The sequence below is a fragment of the Hippoglossus hippoglossus genome, chromosome 9 (genome assembly GCF_009819705.1).
Source record: "Hippoglossus hippoglossus isolate fHipHip1 chromosome 9, fHipHip1.pri, whole genome shotgun sequence".
Lineage (NCBI taxonomy): Eukaryota > Metazoa > Chordata > Actinopteri > Pleuronectiformes > Pleuronectidae > Hippoglossus > Hippoglossus hippoglossus.
The window spans coordinates 21,888,775-21,905,813 of NC_047159.1; positions in this window are offsets into that span (position 1 = coordinate 21,888,775).

The window sequence follows — 17,039 nt, forward strand, 5'->3', positions numbered from 1 at the left end:
ACAAAGGGCCCCGGCCAAACCGGGATTTTCAACCAGGAACCTTCTTGCTTAAGTTGCAACTATACTGGCCACTGTACCACCGCACCGCCACATTTATATAAATCCTCAATATATTTTGAAAGAAATAAATGTGAAATTGGTCAAAGAAATGAGACTGGCTCAAGATTGGTCTAGCTCCATCCCCAGATCACTATAGCACAGACTCCAACTGAAAATGCAGAAGATGGCAGCGTTTGTATGAAGGATATTTTCATTTCTGTATAGTGGGAGAGTGGAGGACTCTCATCAATCTTTATTTACAGTCTATGAGACATGACACCAGAATAAATACATTGATAGCAAAAAAGTGAAATAAAATAAAAATAAATAGTTTTGGATTTAACAATGGGCAAAGTCAGTTAAATTCGGTGAACACAAAGACAGGGAGACAATTAGACAATTAGCCGGGTGCTGCTCGGTGTTACACAGTGACTTTAATGTGACCATGAGTTAACTTCTGAGGTGTTTGATAGAAACAGCTAAGATAACCATCTGCAGGCTCAAGCTTACAAAACAAGGAGAATGGCATATCTCAAGCAAGATACTCAAATCCGGCATGAAACTTAATGCCAAAGAGTGAGGCATTTCTTCAACAATAGACAAAATAAATAAAACCTTAAAGAGTAACAGCGTCACTAAACTGCAGCATGGTCTGATACATTCTGAAGTGATACCAGGAGGACATCAAAGGCCCATTTCCACAAACTGACTCACATAATAGCTCTAAATGACAGCAGAGATTGCTTCAGCTTTCATTTTTGATATTTTATTTACACAACAAAGTGTCTGCTGGGATGAGTTCAGGGCATCAGGGACAGATTAGCAGGCTGACTCGTTCACTGGGTGGTGTCAGACCTGAGAGTCGCAGACTCCGTCCAGTTTCTTGTCCGTTTGTGGCCAAAAGAAACCAGCAGCCAACATCCCGGCCAATGTTTTAATCACAGACTCACAGGAGCATCACAGACCTTAGACACTAATCAGGCAACGCAAACACAAACACACGAGTAAGCCTGCATGCATGTGCATACAAGCCATTGGCTGTGTTAATGCTCAACACTGTCTAATTCCCATTTCCCGTGCCAACAGGAACACACTCCAAAGAAAAAAAACAGAATATTTGTGAGTATTTAGCATGAATGTGCTCAATTTCAAAGATGCTGAATTTCACTTTGATCTAAAATAGTTTAATGTTTGTATCTAACCTCAGCATAATACAACTGTGAAGAGAGAGTATGCACATTTTAAGTGAAGAGACTCAAAATCTACAGTACAAGTGGACTGCTGCCCACACATACTAATTCCTGCTCTCAGTGTTTCCTCCAAAAGAACAAAGTCATTGTTGGCACTGGGGATCAAAGCGTGCAGATGGCCAGACTGGAGTTTACTTTCAGAGCAGAACAACACACTGGCCATTGTTAAGCTAATGGTACCGTCTGGAAACCAGCACCAGGTCCAAGCTTTTTCCAATCTGCTTTTGGACAAAGACACCGTGCTTTACATCCCATCACTGCCAGAGAGAATGTGATGGTGTGTTGTCAGAATAGGGTTGATATGGAAGCATCCTGCCGTTTGCCAGAAAAAAAGGAGCAAAAAGAGAAGTGGAGGGCCATGAGCAGAAAACATCAAAGCGACGTGTCTGGTCCCTCCTGTTAAGGCTCCCTTTTGCTCGATTGTAATTAAAGATAGAGGCGCACGGAAGCAGTATGTCTCCCAGAGAAAATAATTACGTGGCTCTGCCAGTGAAGAGGGCATGTGGGTGGGTGTAGAGAGGAGATGAGGAGGTGGTGGTGGGGGGGGGGGGGGGCTGGGGCTGGTAAACGACTGAGAGGCAGTGTAGTGGCTGAGGTGAGTGTGTGGAGAGAGGGGAAGCCGAGCCACAGGGGACTGCAGCGGCTGAGGTCGAAGTGGGTGCAGAGGACTGTGGGTCATTGCTTCTCTTTGCACTGTCCTCCACTCCTCCACACACACACACACACACACACACACACACACACCACACACACACACAGACACACACACACACACACACACACACACACACACACACACACACACACACACACACACACACACACACACACACTCCCTGATGGCTGATTAGAGGGCAGACAGAGAGAGAAAAAAGGTAGAGAGAAACAGAGAGTAGGGGGTTGGGTATGTGTAAAGGGGCGTCTTTTGTCAAAGTGTATAGGATGAAACTTTGGTCCACTAGAAACGACTGGCAGTAACTGAAGCCGCAAATCCAAACTCCATGTGTAATATTTTCAAATTATCATCGGCGGGTATTTGAATCGTTGGCCTGGCAGCAGAGCCACCTCAATAATGTAGATTCACAACACTCAATAATGCTACTCTCATGTGTTTGTAGCTTTGATTTGTCATTGACGTTTTCGCAGCATAACAACACAGTAGTCCATAACAGTCCACATAATGAGAGATAGTGATCCATGGTAGTAACCAGCTAGCCAGGAGAGCAGGAGGGTGTTCCATCATCCACCCTAGAAATACGATACACTATAAACACACACAAAAACACAATTGCAACTGTAAAGAATAAGGGCAACTCCATAGCTACAGGATATTCAATGTAATTTTGGATGTATATATGTGAGATTGTTTCTACTTTGATCGTTATACTTTCAGAAAGGTTTATGTGTTCAGTGCACCTGTGATCAATAGTCATTTCTGCTGCATGCATCACATTGCACTTAAGGCATTGTTTGACATTTTGGGAAATAGATTTTTCTCTTTTTTCTTGCAGCTAGATGAGAAGATCAAAACCACTCTTACTTTTATAGGGCTACAGCTAGTAGCAGGGTAGTTTTGTATAAAGCATAAAGAAACAGCTATCCTGTCTCTGTCTGAAGGAAATAAAATCTGCTTACCAGCACCTAGAAACTAAATAAATGTTAAAGCCACGTCATAACTTTAAAATTTACAGGTGTGATAATGATCTGAAAGAGTCATTAGATGAACACTTGAATAAAAAGTTCTTTCAGTCACAGAGAGCCCCATTCAAAAGAATGCGATTGCACATTTAAGTATTTTTAGCATAGCGTCTGGCTTGATTTTGCCATGAAAATACAAAAAAGAGTTCGTAGATTTATATGTGCACATCCTCCAGAAATGGTTATTAAAAGAGGGCTTAAATAAAAGGAAAAGACAAAGGGAGGATGATGGATCTTCAGAAACAAAATTACAAATTATTTTCATGGGTATTGAATCATTTAATGTGCTGCCCATTGTTATGGAGAATCCTCATGAAATGAAAGCACCACTGGGGCTTCAGATAAGTCTCTTTGAAACCCAAATGAAAATCGAAGCTGCTTTGTTGTTGAGTTTTTCGACCGGCGTGACAGACCATGTTTGAACTACAGATTGCTTGCTTACTCCATTTTTCACCCGTGGCATCTATTTTATGCGGAAAGGTAAGAAAGTCAATTGAAAGTTAATTCCAATGTGCTTGATTAATGGCCACTGGAGGATGCACTCTAATCTGAGCACTGTTCGGCTACTCCATTTCAAGCCACACACACAGGTAATTATTCCCTGCTCTTTCCTGGAGTAAATGTTTTTGTTGCATCTTCCCCTCCACTTACACCTGTCTTGTTTTCAGGCATCCAGGGTAAGTTACATGCCAGTGTGTTTATACTCAATCATAATGAGAAAATTGGAGCAAACTGCTGTATAAACAAATGCACAGTGCAGGTGATGCTCAATCTACAGATGGTGAGTCTGGAATGTAGAAGGAATGTGTGATAGATCAGTCCAACTCAACTAACTTCTATGTTCCATCATGAACAATTTGGAATGACTGAATTAATAATGAGCCCAACCAACCACCAACCCGCCCGACAAACCGAACATCCATCCATCATCCTTTTGAGGGTCACATGGGGGGGGCTTTAACCTTGCCCTGCTGATATTGGATGAGAGGCAGGGTACACCCAGCATATATCAAAGTCAACATACAGAGACAAGCAACCATTCACACTCACATTCACACCTCTGGACAATTCAGAGTCTCCAACCGACCTAAGCTCAATCTGCATGTCTTTTGACTTTGGTTGGAAGCAAGAGAACCTGCAGGAAACCCACACAGTCATGGGGAGAACATGCAAACTCCAAAAAGAAAAGATGCAAACAGGAACCTTCTTGCTATGTGGTGACAGTGTGAAACATGGCAGCTCCAACGTGCTGCTCTGTAATGAAATTTATACCACAGCGTATTTTAACTTTTAATATTAGAAAAGGTTACTGTAATACCAAGATCCCTTATACCATCAGTAATTTTTCAATGACAACATTACTGATCCACAAAAAACACACCTCAGCAAAATCTGAAGAGACCAGAGGGTGTTACTCTGTCTTGTGGTATTTGTTTCATCCCTGGGGGTCAAATCAGATTGATCTTCCAAACGAAGAAAAATGAATGAAAGAGCTCTGAAATAAGTGAATCAACCAGGTTAGATGCCTTTGGTGCCTCCATATAAAATGAATTGTAGGTCATTGGAATGTAGAGGAAATAAAATAACAAAGTATGATATTATATAAATGAGAGACACTGAAGAAGCAAATCTCTATATGTAGAGCTGGGGCTGTGCTTGGTGTGAAAATGTGAATCCTATGTTGTCGACGATAGAGTTCACTTCAGTTCACATCCTCGAGGGTGTCCTGGCTCAGCTCTCCAACGAAGCCATGTCTTTTTCACCAGTTTGCTAATCCGGTCTGCATCCCTGCCCTTGATGTTTCCACCCCAGCACTCCACTGAAAACCACAGAGCGCTGGCCAACACAGATTGCTTGAGCACGTTGAGCTGTGTGTTCGCGAAGAGCTGATGTGGACGACTGCAGCGGCAGCTTGTTGGTCGTACGAGTGAGTGACCTGAATTCTGGTTTACTCAATTCATCATTTGTCCAAATCTAGTTATAAAATGTGATTTTTAAATAATAAAAACACATTAGGGTGACTGATCTTTTTTTTTTTTTTTATCCATACCAACTGAACTAATTGAAGTGACTCAATGAAATGATTCCCTGATTTATGCCTTTGAAGTTCAAACTGCCGCTTGAGGGGAGGATCAGGTCGGTCTCACAGAAAATATCTGCCTGTATCTGGTTCATACCACTAACCTTCCTGGCTCTTCCCATTATATTCACAGCCTGCTCTTATTGCACAAGGCTTGAGTGGCAGAACAGGGCTTGAACAGAGAACATGAGTATGAAATATTTAATAAACCAGATATAATAAGGTTGTCATTTTGCTATGCACATTGTGGGAATTTGGGAGCTTTCCACTAACTCAATTTCCTTGAGCTGCGAATCAGGAGTTCGCAAAAAACGCGAAAAACCCTGGTAGCTTAAACATCCTAATACTCATATGTCTCCTGTTTCTTGTCTAATCAGAGAAAATCAGAAGCCTGATGTCCTACGTTTGAATTAGCATGGTTTTATTTTAAATGTAACTACAATTTTTAACTTTTCTAGCAATTATGGCTAAAATATGCTATTTATGATTGTTTTTAATTGTATTTCATTTCAGAAAATCATTGTGTGACCCATTCCCAAACCAGGGGGTCCTGGGAATAAATCATGACGTGACGTCACCTAGCGATTATTATGCATAATTTCAAACCACTATATTATCTTAACGAGCGAGTAAGAATAAGTAATTCTGCTCTAAAGTTTGGGTTTTTAACATGGCAGTCAATTGGAATTGACTCGTTCTTGGAGCCAGCCTCAAGTGGCCACTCGTTGAACTGCAAGCTATTTGCACTTCCGCACAGGCTTCATCGCTCAAGCCCGGGTTGTTGCCAATTGGTCTAAATGCAACTCTAAATGTGTTGCCTAAATTGATGTGTTGGACAACACACACTGTATAGTTCAGGACACAGGACATTTATAATAAGGTTACTCTTCCATGATTACTGAGATGCACGCCTGGGTACATTAAAGAAGGTGGATTCATCACTAGTGGGGCCTGTATCTTATGGATGTGCAGCATTTTTCCTGTTTTTATTCTACTCTGCACTATCTGAACACATTGGAAAACCTCAGATGACCCCCTAACATCAAGGAGGAATCAATGTAACAGGGCTGTTTCCTCTCTGCGGAAGAGTGTAGGGAGTTTAGAGGGTAGTTCTTTGTAGCAGCACTGTGAGAAAACATAATATGTTAAAAGCAGCAGCGGTAAATAATGTGGCCTTTCAAAAGCCAAAAGAAATGCTTCCTATTCTGTGATATTTTTCCCCCTTTAGCAAATGTAGCATTTATCTCAGCATGAGCAGCTATGTTTTGAATTTGAATTAGCTTAAAATGTTTCTGTAGAATTAAAGCTGTGCAGCACTCTGGATAAGAGTTTCATGTATCATTGGGACAGAACCACTATTTGGAAATAATTTCATCTGCTCTGGGAACGATTGCTCAAATGAAGAAAAGAAGCAAGAAGAAAATGCACAGCCACTTAATGATCACAAATCCGAAGAAGCACAACATGACCACAAAGAGATGCAAACAACCACATAGAGAATCCAAACTGTGGAAGCTACAAGGTCAAAACAAATTGCAATGGATGTGCTTGTAATATTTAGAGCCATACTTCGGTGCAAATTTATGATGTCAGGACTCCCCAGGGGTTGTGCTTTTGCCACCTGCTCAGACAAGGTCAAACGTGTAATACAACTAACGTATTATGTCAAGTATTTATCTTTTCCTCCTTTAACTAGTATTTTACAATCTTCCATATTTGGGTTTTTCCCTACCACGTGGTGTAGTATGAACAAACTGATTTCGATATATAAACCCCTCAATTTTTCATTCAAACTATATACAGCTAAATGAGAGCATGTGAAATTGTTGGGATTGTTTAAAAATGTCAGACATGAGGGATGTTCCCTGGTTCTATCAGAACTCTGCAGCCAGTTGGCTCATCACCTAATATTAAACCTTTCCCTTCATTGGACAGTGCATCCTGTCGTCCTTGGGCCTGGAAAATAAAGTAAAGCTGTGCATTATCTCCCCCCCGGCTAATTTAAGGTGCTGTATACTATATCTGCTTGTGTTGGTGCTGCACCTCCCACACACACACACATCTGTCTCTTCTTTGGAGAAGCTTTTGAGACAGTTCTGCTCTGTACTGTCTTCTCAATAAGGAAACTGTCAGGATCCTGCAGTGCTGAAATATTTTGATAGGTATTGTATTTGCTGCTAATCCTGTGCACCCACACGGTTCACTGCTGACTGAGTTTTACACCAAGCATCAAAGTGAGCCTTCTAAATGCTGGTAATAACTGTATGATATTTCAATAGAAGAAGATTATGACATTATAAATTGCCACAAGACCACAAATTAACAGTTTTTTCTGTATCCATGATAATTTAACAATATTTTTGCACATAAAATGTGGCAGAGTCCAATGTTAATGTTGAAAATATATCTTTCCATGAACATATTTAGCTTTGCAAACTGCTAGAACACATTCGGGACAAAAATAGTGGTGGATGCAGAACTAAAACAAATTACCCTGCAGCACAAATGTGTTGCAAAATTAGAATAAGCAATGGTGAACCGAGTATTGCTGAAGCAACTGTTTTTAAATCCTTTGTAACAGCACATTTTTTGTACATTGAGTTTCCTAAAAAAATACAATGTTAACATTTATATTCCTGGGTTTTGCTGCTTATGTGTTTGACAGTGCAAAATCTGAGTATGCATTGCTCTAACACACACAAACTTAAAATACTGAAAAACGGGGCAAAGGTCAAAATGTTCCTATAGTGACAATAATCCTGTGATCATAGATTGTTCAGTAAGTGAAATAAATATAAAGTTTGTTTCAAAGGCGAAGGAATTGCTGGTTTGCAACAATTAGACAGAAAGACAAAAAGAAAATGACTCCAGCATTTTATCACATGTGAATGTGAAGATGAGATATAGAGTCAAATGTAATATTCATCTCAATCCCATGATTTTACAGTTAGTCACCTATGATGAAGTAAAAAAACGGAAAGAAAGATGTGAATCCATTTTGAGGCTGGGTTATTGACTAATAGATACTGTTACATACAAATGAGACTCACATCTTCTCATGCGGCTCTCAAGGGGAGAGTGCAAATAAGGCCAGTTGGGTAAGATTGTGTTACTGCAAGTTCCTCACACCTTAGAAATGCTGCTGCTGTCTTCAGTGCTCTTGTAAATTTCATAATTATTATTTGATATAAAAAAAACCCACTTACTTTAATCAAAAATAGCTGATACAAAATATCAAAAAATTGATATCACATTTAAATTCCATGGTTAGGGTTTAGGATATAGTGAATGACGAGTCAGCTACCAAACAATGGCAATTTATATATCTAGCAGACATGAAGCAACATTAACATTGATTTGAAGTCGTGTGTCTGTCCAGACATGGAGTTCTTTAAAACATCTGTTAGTTACAGCCTGATGCTAGAAACCAGACTGACGGGTGGTGAGTGTGAGCCAAAACAGCACATTCGTGGGCTGTAAATCATAAAAAGAGCTGGCTGATATTTAGCTCTCTGCCATGGATCTCTGTTAGTTTTTTACACTACAAGCAACCCCCTTCACACAAAGCCCTTTCATCCATTGTTAATATAGAAACAATGACCTGTGTAACGTCAATTAGCTACAATAGCCCCACTAGAAAGTGTGAACACATAAAAGTTACTCAATTACAGTATAATATGGGGAACATGAGATACGAGGGGCTTAGCAGTGAGCTGGGCTTCCTACGGAGAAGTGATTCACTGCACCGTGGCAGGTCTCTCTACAGGCCACAGCTGGACAACAGCGCTCTGCCTGTCTGGGCTGCGTCTCCCACAATAGACTCCGAACACCACCAAGGTAGCAATTGAAACAGCAGTTGGTTGCCCTCTCAAGCTGATTGAGTAAAGCTCATTATCTTCAGCCGTCACAATGAATCCATTTCATCAGGCCCACAGCTCTCTGTATCAACTGTCGCAACTCATCTCATCCAATTGAATTTCACCCAGGCCCTATTATTGCTGACAACCTCAGCGTCGCCATAGTCTCTTTGAAGCAGATTAATTTAACATTCTCATGAAACCTGTTATGTCATCTCTGCTGTGGCCAGTGTAGACTGAGTGACTATAAAGAGTAAATAACACCAGCAAGCAAAGGGAAATTACCTTTGTGGGAACAGTTTACAGTATTCAATATTAATAGAAAAAAAACATTAATAAAATAAAGTCACATTATTTAACCCAAACAAATTACATGATCTTTAATATATTGTAGAGATAATCTGTCTGAAATACATATTCACCCTCCATCTATTCATTTTTGTTGTATCCACAGGTCTAGGTAATAGTGGCACCCAACTAAGCAAAGCAGTGCTGACATTTGTTTTCTCCATCTCCTTCTGGTGGTTTCCACTGTGTCTCCATATACTGGAGACAGATTTCGTCTCCAGTGTGTTCTGTGTCTTCCCCGGGGGTCTCTACCCAATTTGCTGTGCCGAGCGTATCTCCACACCGAGGCATGAGGGGGACATCTTAATCAGATGCCCATGGTATCTCAACTGGTTCTTTTCAGTAAGGCTGCGGCCCCCTGCTAACTGAGCTTCTCCCACACGCTGCTCATGACAAAAAGAAAGCAAAAGAAACACATTTTAGCTGATTGTATCCAAGACTGTGATCCTTGTGGTCAGTGCACAATGCTTATTGCCATATGGTGAGAGTAGGAATACACAAAAAAAAGTATTCCAGCTTCTGTGTCACTACCATATTGCACACCAACTACACACCTACAGGGACTGTGCCTGTACCCATCTGCCAAGCTGTCTGGCACTCCATTCTTATCCAAGATAGAACATGAGAATATGTGTTCATTAAACTAAACTCCCGAAACTGGGGAAGCTACTTGCTCTCAACATCGTTTCTGGGGAATGGATTTCTGGCTTCACATACAATCAAACTCCAATTTATGTTCGGTGCAATTTTAAAGACTCCATAGCTACAGTACATTGCATGCATACAGTAAAGGTACATTTCAGAGACCACTGGTGTTGACGATGTTCATTTGAAAGACACAACCATAGCATGGCTTTTGGGCCAACAAGGACATGTTTTACTCATTGCAGAGAGTGCAAACACGGCCTAGTCCCTGCATGGTAGCCACAGTATAAATCAGCCAGTTCAGAGTAAGAGCCCAGTAGTATATCAATGTGTTCTCACAAAATAATCGATACTAGGGTCTTTTGGGACATAAGGAATATGAGTAAATGATGAACTACCATGGCTAATTAACTAACAGCTTGCAACTAAGCCTGGCACCGTCTCAAACAAAAGGACTCATCATAATGTCATTCAATAAAAAGGTTTCTGAAGATAGAAAAGAAGCTGTCAGATATCAATACCTCCCATTAGCTCAGTCGCTAACAAAACAATGGCGTCTCTTTACCGCCATGCTTCAAATCATATTTCTGATTTCTTTTTAGCGTTGCTGTGCCTCAGTCAACAATAAATTGTCTTATGATGAGGAATAAACCTGCATTGCATGTGGCAACTGTCCAAAGCTGAATATGGTGTCATGGTGCTTTGACAAGCAGGATGTTGGTGTTCAAGTTTGATGTCTGCTGTAGTGTAAAATGTTCCAAAAATGTGGCCATTGAAATGAATACAACAACCATGGCTGTTGCATAGCATTTAACATGACGTCATTATATATCGTCCTTTCAGCTCCCCCAACTCTGACTGACTCCAGCGTACTTTCCAAAAGCGTTATTTCTTTTCTCACTATATAGTCCTCTATATAGTGAGTAGGGGGTAGTGAATGAGTGGGTGATTCTGGACACACAGCCACTTTGACTTGCCACAGTAGGAAAGGCCCTGGTGCTCAATGGCCCAGTGGCTCGTTTCCAGTCAAGAGTCCCAGTCATGCATACGATTATTAAACCAGTGTCTCGTGTGAAAGAAGGCCTGTTAGAGTTCTGTTAAAATTTGTGGGTTTAGATCTGTTAAGACACTATATCCCATTTATATATGATGTACTATAGTTAGTGGACTTTCAGGAGACAGCACGCATGTAATGTGATTTGTATTAGTGGATATAACCCTTTAAAAGGATGAACTGTGTCCTTGGCCACAGGAACCACTAAGTTGAAATGCTCTTTTCATAGCATCATAAACAGATACATATTGACCTCAGGAGAAGAGTGGCCGCCCAAACCAAACACAGACAGTGTTGCCCTTGATCGATCCCCCGAGTATCACAGTCTGCAAAGAGGTGGTTGTCTTTCCCTATCACGTTGCCTTTTCACACGGTGACATTGTCCTTACGGGAACGAGGTGGGAACATGTGGCTGCCGCCTGCCAAGACATTTGTCAAACTGAATCCAAAATCCATTCACACTTTTATACAGACATACAGTAGTGCTGCAATGCAGTGACACAGAGAAATCCACGTGTCATCATTATAAGCTGGAAGACAAACAACAGCACTAAGACATCATTTCATATTTTCATGACTTGTGTTAAATAGCAACGATCTACTCGGCTTGCGAGCTCAGAGACAGCAGACTGATGGATGTCATTGAGGTTATGACTATTTCTCATAACAGTGTATGATAATTTATTGGTCTGACATTAACAGCACTCAAAATCATTTCCTGATGGAAAAGGAAGGAAGCAGAATAAATAAATCCTTGATTTCTGAAATGTCACGAATGGCCCATACTTTTATTGCAGCAATTACCGATCCTGTGCTTGGCCCATAATATTCAAATAACCACCATAGTAACATAACTGTGCTCAGGACTTTCCCACAATTTACAATTTAAAGATATGAATTAATTTTTCTTTTCCTGAAAACAAATAACAGCTTTTTTAAGTACAACAAATCTCTTATAGTATGTTGCTTGAAGGCAGTGTCATTTATTTACCCCATCCATCTCTAGTAGTTAAATGGTCTTTATCCAACCAAATAGAAACTGGAAGCATAAGGAGAGTATGCATAATGAAAAGCAGCCTAGGATTCCTTGATAGCGGTGGAACAAATGCCCCTGCTGGGCTTGCTAATGAGTTAAACTTGAGTGCTCAGCCATTTTCTCCCCCCCATCCATATATTAATAACATGCAAATGTGTATTCACCATTGAGGCCCCTGTGAATAACAACACAACATGCTTCCTGCATTTCCAATTTCTTGTTGTCACATTCAGAGAATGGGTCACTGTCCACGCGTCATTTTTGCATGCAGGACCCATAAGATATAAATGGACAGCCAGTTGGTTTTCATATGTTTACAGCTGCTTGACTAAAATCTGCTGAGGGCAAAACCTGACTTTTTCTTAGCCATAAAAGAATCTCAAACTGGTACATTTCAGATTCCAACATCTGCATGACCCTTCATGATCTGCTAATAATCACCAGGTAATTGATGCTTCTCAAAGAGGTAAGCAGTTCTATTCAAATCAATGTCATTTTTTTACTGAAAGCGTAGATGTGTCTCTATCTCTCTTGTAAAGCCTCTGAGCTATAGAAAGGCCTTGGCTCTTGATGGCAAGATCGATAGCCCAGGAAAGCCTATGGATTTCTGTAAGCCTCAGTGTTGTGCTGGGTTTTTGATTGGTTTGTTTTATGGGTTTAGCTGGATGAGGGGTTGTAAACTAATAGCTCCAAGCTTCTAAATATTAGAGGGGAAGGCAGAGATAAAGACTTTAAGCTCCAGAGTGCAGATTCAGCTGTGGATGGCAGGTGTCCACTCAGCACACGGGGGGGGGGGGGGGGGGGGAGACGGATGCCTTCAGCAACAATCCAGAGGAAATCATATCCATGGTTTACAACACACACGAACACTCACAATGTCGCTTTAGGCATAAAAACACCAACCCCCTTGTGGGATGTTGTTTCCTTCAGAGCCAGAAAAGGAAAACGTACTTCTTAATTTCTCTGAAAAATAACCACCAATCTCTAATGCATGAATATGTATTATGTATACACATTAACTACTGGCAATGGAAGGTATAATCCTCTCGGATATTATTACATCTCTTTTACAAAAGGCATGTCTTGACAAGTCCTCACAGACAGAAAGCAATATGAGGTATTTTACCTTCACCAAGCGACTGGGTGCTGGAGCTGCTGTGCTCCCACTACAAAGAGAAGAGCACCATCATTTATTCAACTTCTCATGGGCTGCTATCACAGCCAGTTCACAGCTGGCAGCAGGAGCTGGCAGCAGGAGCTGAGCGCAGCGCTCTGCTCTTAAAGACGTGTCGGGGGTTTGCTCTGACTTCCGGAGTTTATTCTGTTTTGCATGCAGGGTCAGAGGAGGGAGAAACTAAATTAAGCCAACAGTGATGCAATTATATAATTATTCGACATCAAACCCATACGTTTACAGAGAAAGCTTGTAAGGTTTTATTATGACTGTGAGCAATAGAACGATAAAACACATTTTTCTGTGAGTGGTTTTCACTTAAGGAGAATTATGACACCCTCCTCATGTCCGGGCCTTAAATGAGAAGCTACAGAGTCAGCAGGTGATTGACTTAGCTTAATAAAAACACCACCATGTTCAGAGCAGGGCTGATTTTAGCCTGTTAGTCGGCTTTCCTCTTTATTATAATGACACGTTTTTATATCCCCACAGAACAATTGAAATATGGCCATCTACATTTTTGCAGAAATATGTATGGATGTCTGATCTTCAGGTCCAGATAAAACGAAAAGATAAAAGGTATTATTCAATATTGTGCTTGGTATAACTAAGTCCTTGTGTAAAAATATTTAATATCAGTTCCAAGAATATGCTCCAGCTCCCGTGGTTTTCTCCAGGTCCTGATACAGAGAGTTATTAATTCTCGCTGACTAAGTCCTCAGGAAGTATTTCTTAATAGTCTTTATAAATGCTCACTTTGCATGGATTTCTTCAGGTCCTCGTAAAACTGGTATTAATTATATTAGATTTCTGCACAATTCTGTCTATTTCTTAGATTCATAAACTGCCTCTCACAGACAGCTTCAACAAACCGCCCCTCTTGGACCATCGGCTTTCTCTGTCAGAGGCGATTTCAACAAAATGTCATGACACAAACTGAATTACATATTCAACTCTACAAACTCTTATATCAATCTTAAAACAATATTTAATGCATGCTGGTTCTTTTATAGAATTGTGGCTGAACTTAAATTATTATTATTCAAATATTGCTTACCTTTGTTGCCATTGTTTTTTTGTGATTTAATCTTTCTTAAACTAAAAGGACTAGTCGACAGAGTGTATCGTTGTTGACTAGTCCTTAATCTGTGGGTTTGGCACAGTGAAGTAATAAAGCTGTGGCATCTACAGCAGATATGCTGTTGTTATTGACAAGTCACAGTCGTCATGCGTGACTTAAACACTGCAACATGGGCGCTAAAGCAGCAAGAGCAAGATCTGGAAAGAAACATGGCCGTAAAACCAGATTCTAAAGCTCGAATAAAATCAACAAACTTGTTGAAAACACTTGCAGTTGCAGGGCAAGTAAAACTGCCAGCTGCAATATATGTAAGGCTGCCTTAGAAAAATAATACCAGTGCTATGCATGACCATCTATGGCTACAGCTGCATACACTAGCAGCAGCTACTTTTGGGACTATAGTTAACAAATACTAAAATGCAGTTGTCGTGAATGCCCTAGTTCAGACCTCAACAATACAACTATATCACCTTAAAATGTCAACATTTAACATGTTAATAAACTTATAGACACCAGGATAATAGCTCAGCTCATAACCTCTCTGAAAAATAAGAACTTTACGCGATTTTGGGGAATGGCTTAAAGACAAGAAAGATATAAAATAACAAGTGTGGACAGGCAGTTTTTTTTTAACTGAACAGTGCCAGGCCAGCTTTTTCTCCTGTTTCTTATCTTTATGCTGAACTAAGCTCAACCATGGATTACAATTTGAGAGCCACTTTTCTAATCCCTCTGTATTTTTCCTGAAACGTCTACACTTCTCACCCACACCCCTTAGTTTCCAGTATCTTATGATATCGTTCTACTTCGTGCACTTTCATCCTCCTCTCCTACTTTCTGTGACACTACTCCTCTTATGCTTACAGAGCTCTGGGCACAGATGCACACACAGACACACACATTCTCATGCCCACTGGGGTATAGAGCAGACCTTATGTTCTAGATTTCCTTATTTTGGTTTGTTGGAGCTTGATGGCGACGCTACTGGTCTAACAACAAATAACACAACATAAAAAAACAACACTACAACTTTTTTGGCTCAATGAATTTTTCTTCGTGATAACAGTCCAAAGACACATTGAGAGCGCTCTCTCTCACTCACATGCACACACAAAATTTGTTATATTGTAAATTTGTTACATTTTAAACGATGAGCAAAATGCTATAAATTTTTAATAATGCCTATAGTGACATATGCGATGCATATACTGTATGTACATCTTAAAAGATTGATATGAACCTGACTATATGATTGAATTCAGTTTAGCTTTGCGCTCCTCCACTACACCTCTGCAGATGATGGACAGCACACCATCCATATCCCTCTCTACAAATATACTCCCACAGCATAAATGGGCAGCCATGGACTTGCCGCTGGACTTTGTTCAGTGGTGTGAGAATTCATTTTTGCAGCTTAGCATCAGGACGTGTTGATCGACTTCAGATGCCAATGTTGTCAAAGGCCAAGCTGTGGAGCAGTTTGACTGATACAAATACATGTTTACTGATGACACAAGCTTTGACCGCAACAGAGATTTGTAGGGAGGGACAACACACATTGTTTGTATTACATGAACTCAGCCAATCACTGGTCAATAGCAATTTTGTGGCTGATTTATCCTAATTTTTCTTTTATTGAATCTTCATAAGAATTATTAACGAGGAGTCTGTTTAGCAATTTGTCTTCAATACACAACATTCCTTTTGTTGCTGCAATGCTTTATATAGAGCTGAATTACAGAGCTCTTACTTTGAAAAGTTGTGAATTTAGGCCTGAAGATTGTGTCGGTTGCTTGACCGACCTATGAAATAGCAACATGCAATGTGGATGAACACAAAGTTTTCTAACTTTTCTCTGCACCACAGACTGTAAACCACTGCACACAACATCCAGCACACAAACAATATAAAAGTGACGGTATTCTGTAGAACTGTTTGAAGAGGACTCACATACGACAAGGAATAATTCTGAAGTAACTCCACAGCCTTTACACAGGCCAATCAAACAGACCAATCCAAACAGGCAGCTGTAGAAGTGGTACTGCACTAGTTTGTTTAAAAAGACAGTTAAACACTTTATTTTCACCTGGCTACGGACTCAGGGACCATGGACAGCTCCACAGCCCGAGGGAGAGGGCACTCAGCCCGGCCACAGCTCCACCAAGTCCTGGGCAGACACCCAGGGAGCCATGCACAGCTCCACTAAGTCCAATTACAGTGTCAATTTGGGGTCTTTTTCTACATGTTTGGACCGTGAAAAGTAATGTTTTACAGTTTTTACCAGCTCTGTCAGTAATTTACTGCTCCTCTCTGTCACTATCATTCATTCAACTGTGTCAAGCCGAACCGAGCGCGCCCAGACATCTCCCCCGCTCTCCTTACATTGACAGATACTGTTGTTTTTACTCAGTCTGTTTTCACATGTGTGACCGATCCCACAGTTTGTGTGTGTGTGTGTGTGTGTGTGTGTGTGTGTGTGTGTGTGTGTGTGTGTGTGTGTGTGTCTTTTCCCTCAGGTTTTGGGACTATCATAAATAAGCTTCATAATTATTTTATATAATCAACCGCTCATATAGCCACCAAGCTACTAATTCAAGTCTGAAAAAAACATTTATTCATTCTGTGTTTTGTACTATGTTAGTTAATGTGGTCTGTCACATAAACAAATTAAAGAAATAGATTTACAGTCATTAACATAACAAAAATATATCATAATTCAATTTTAAAGCTCAAGTTTTTTGTGAACATATGGTTTGTGTTTTCTCTCACAGTCTCAC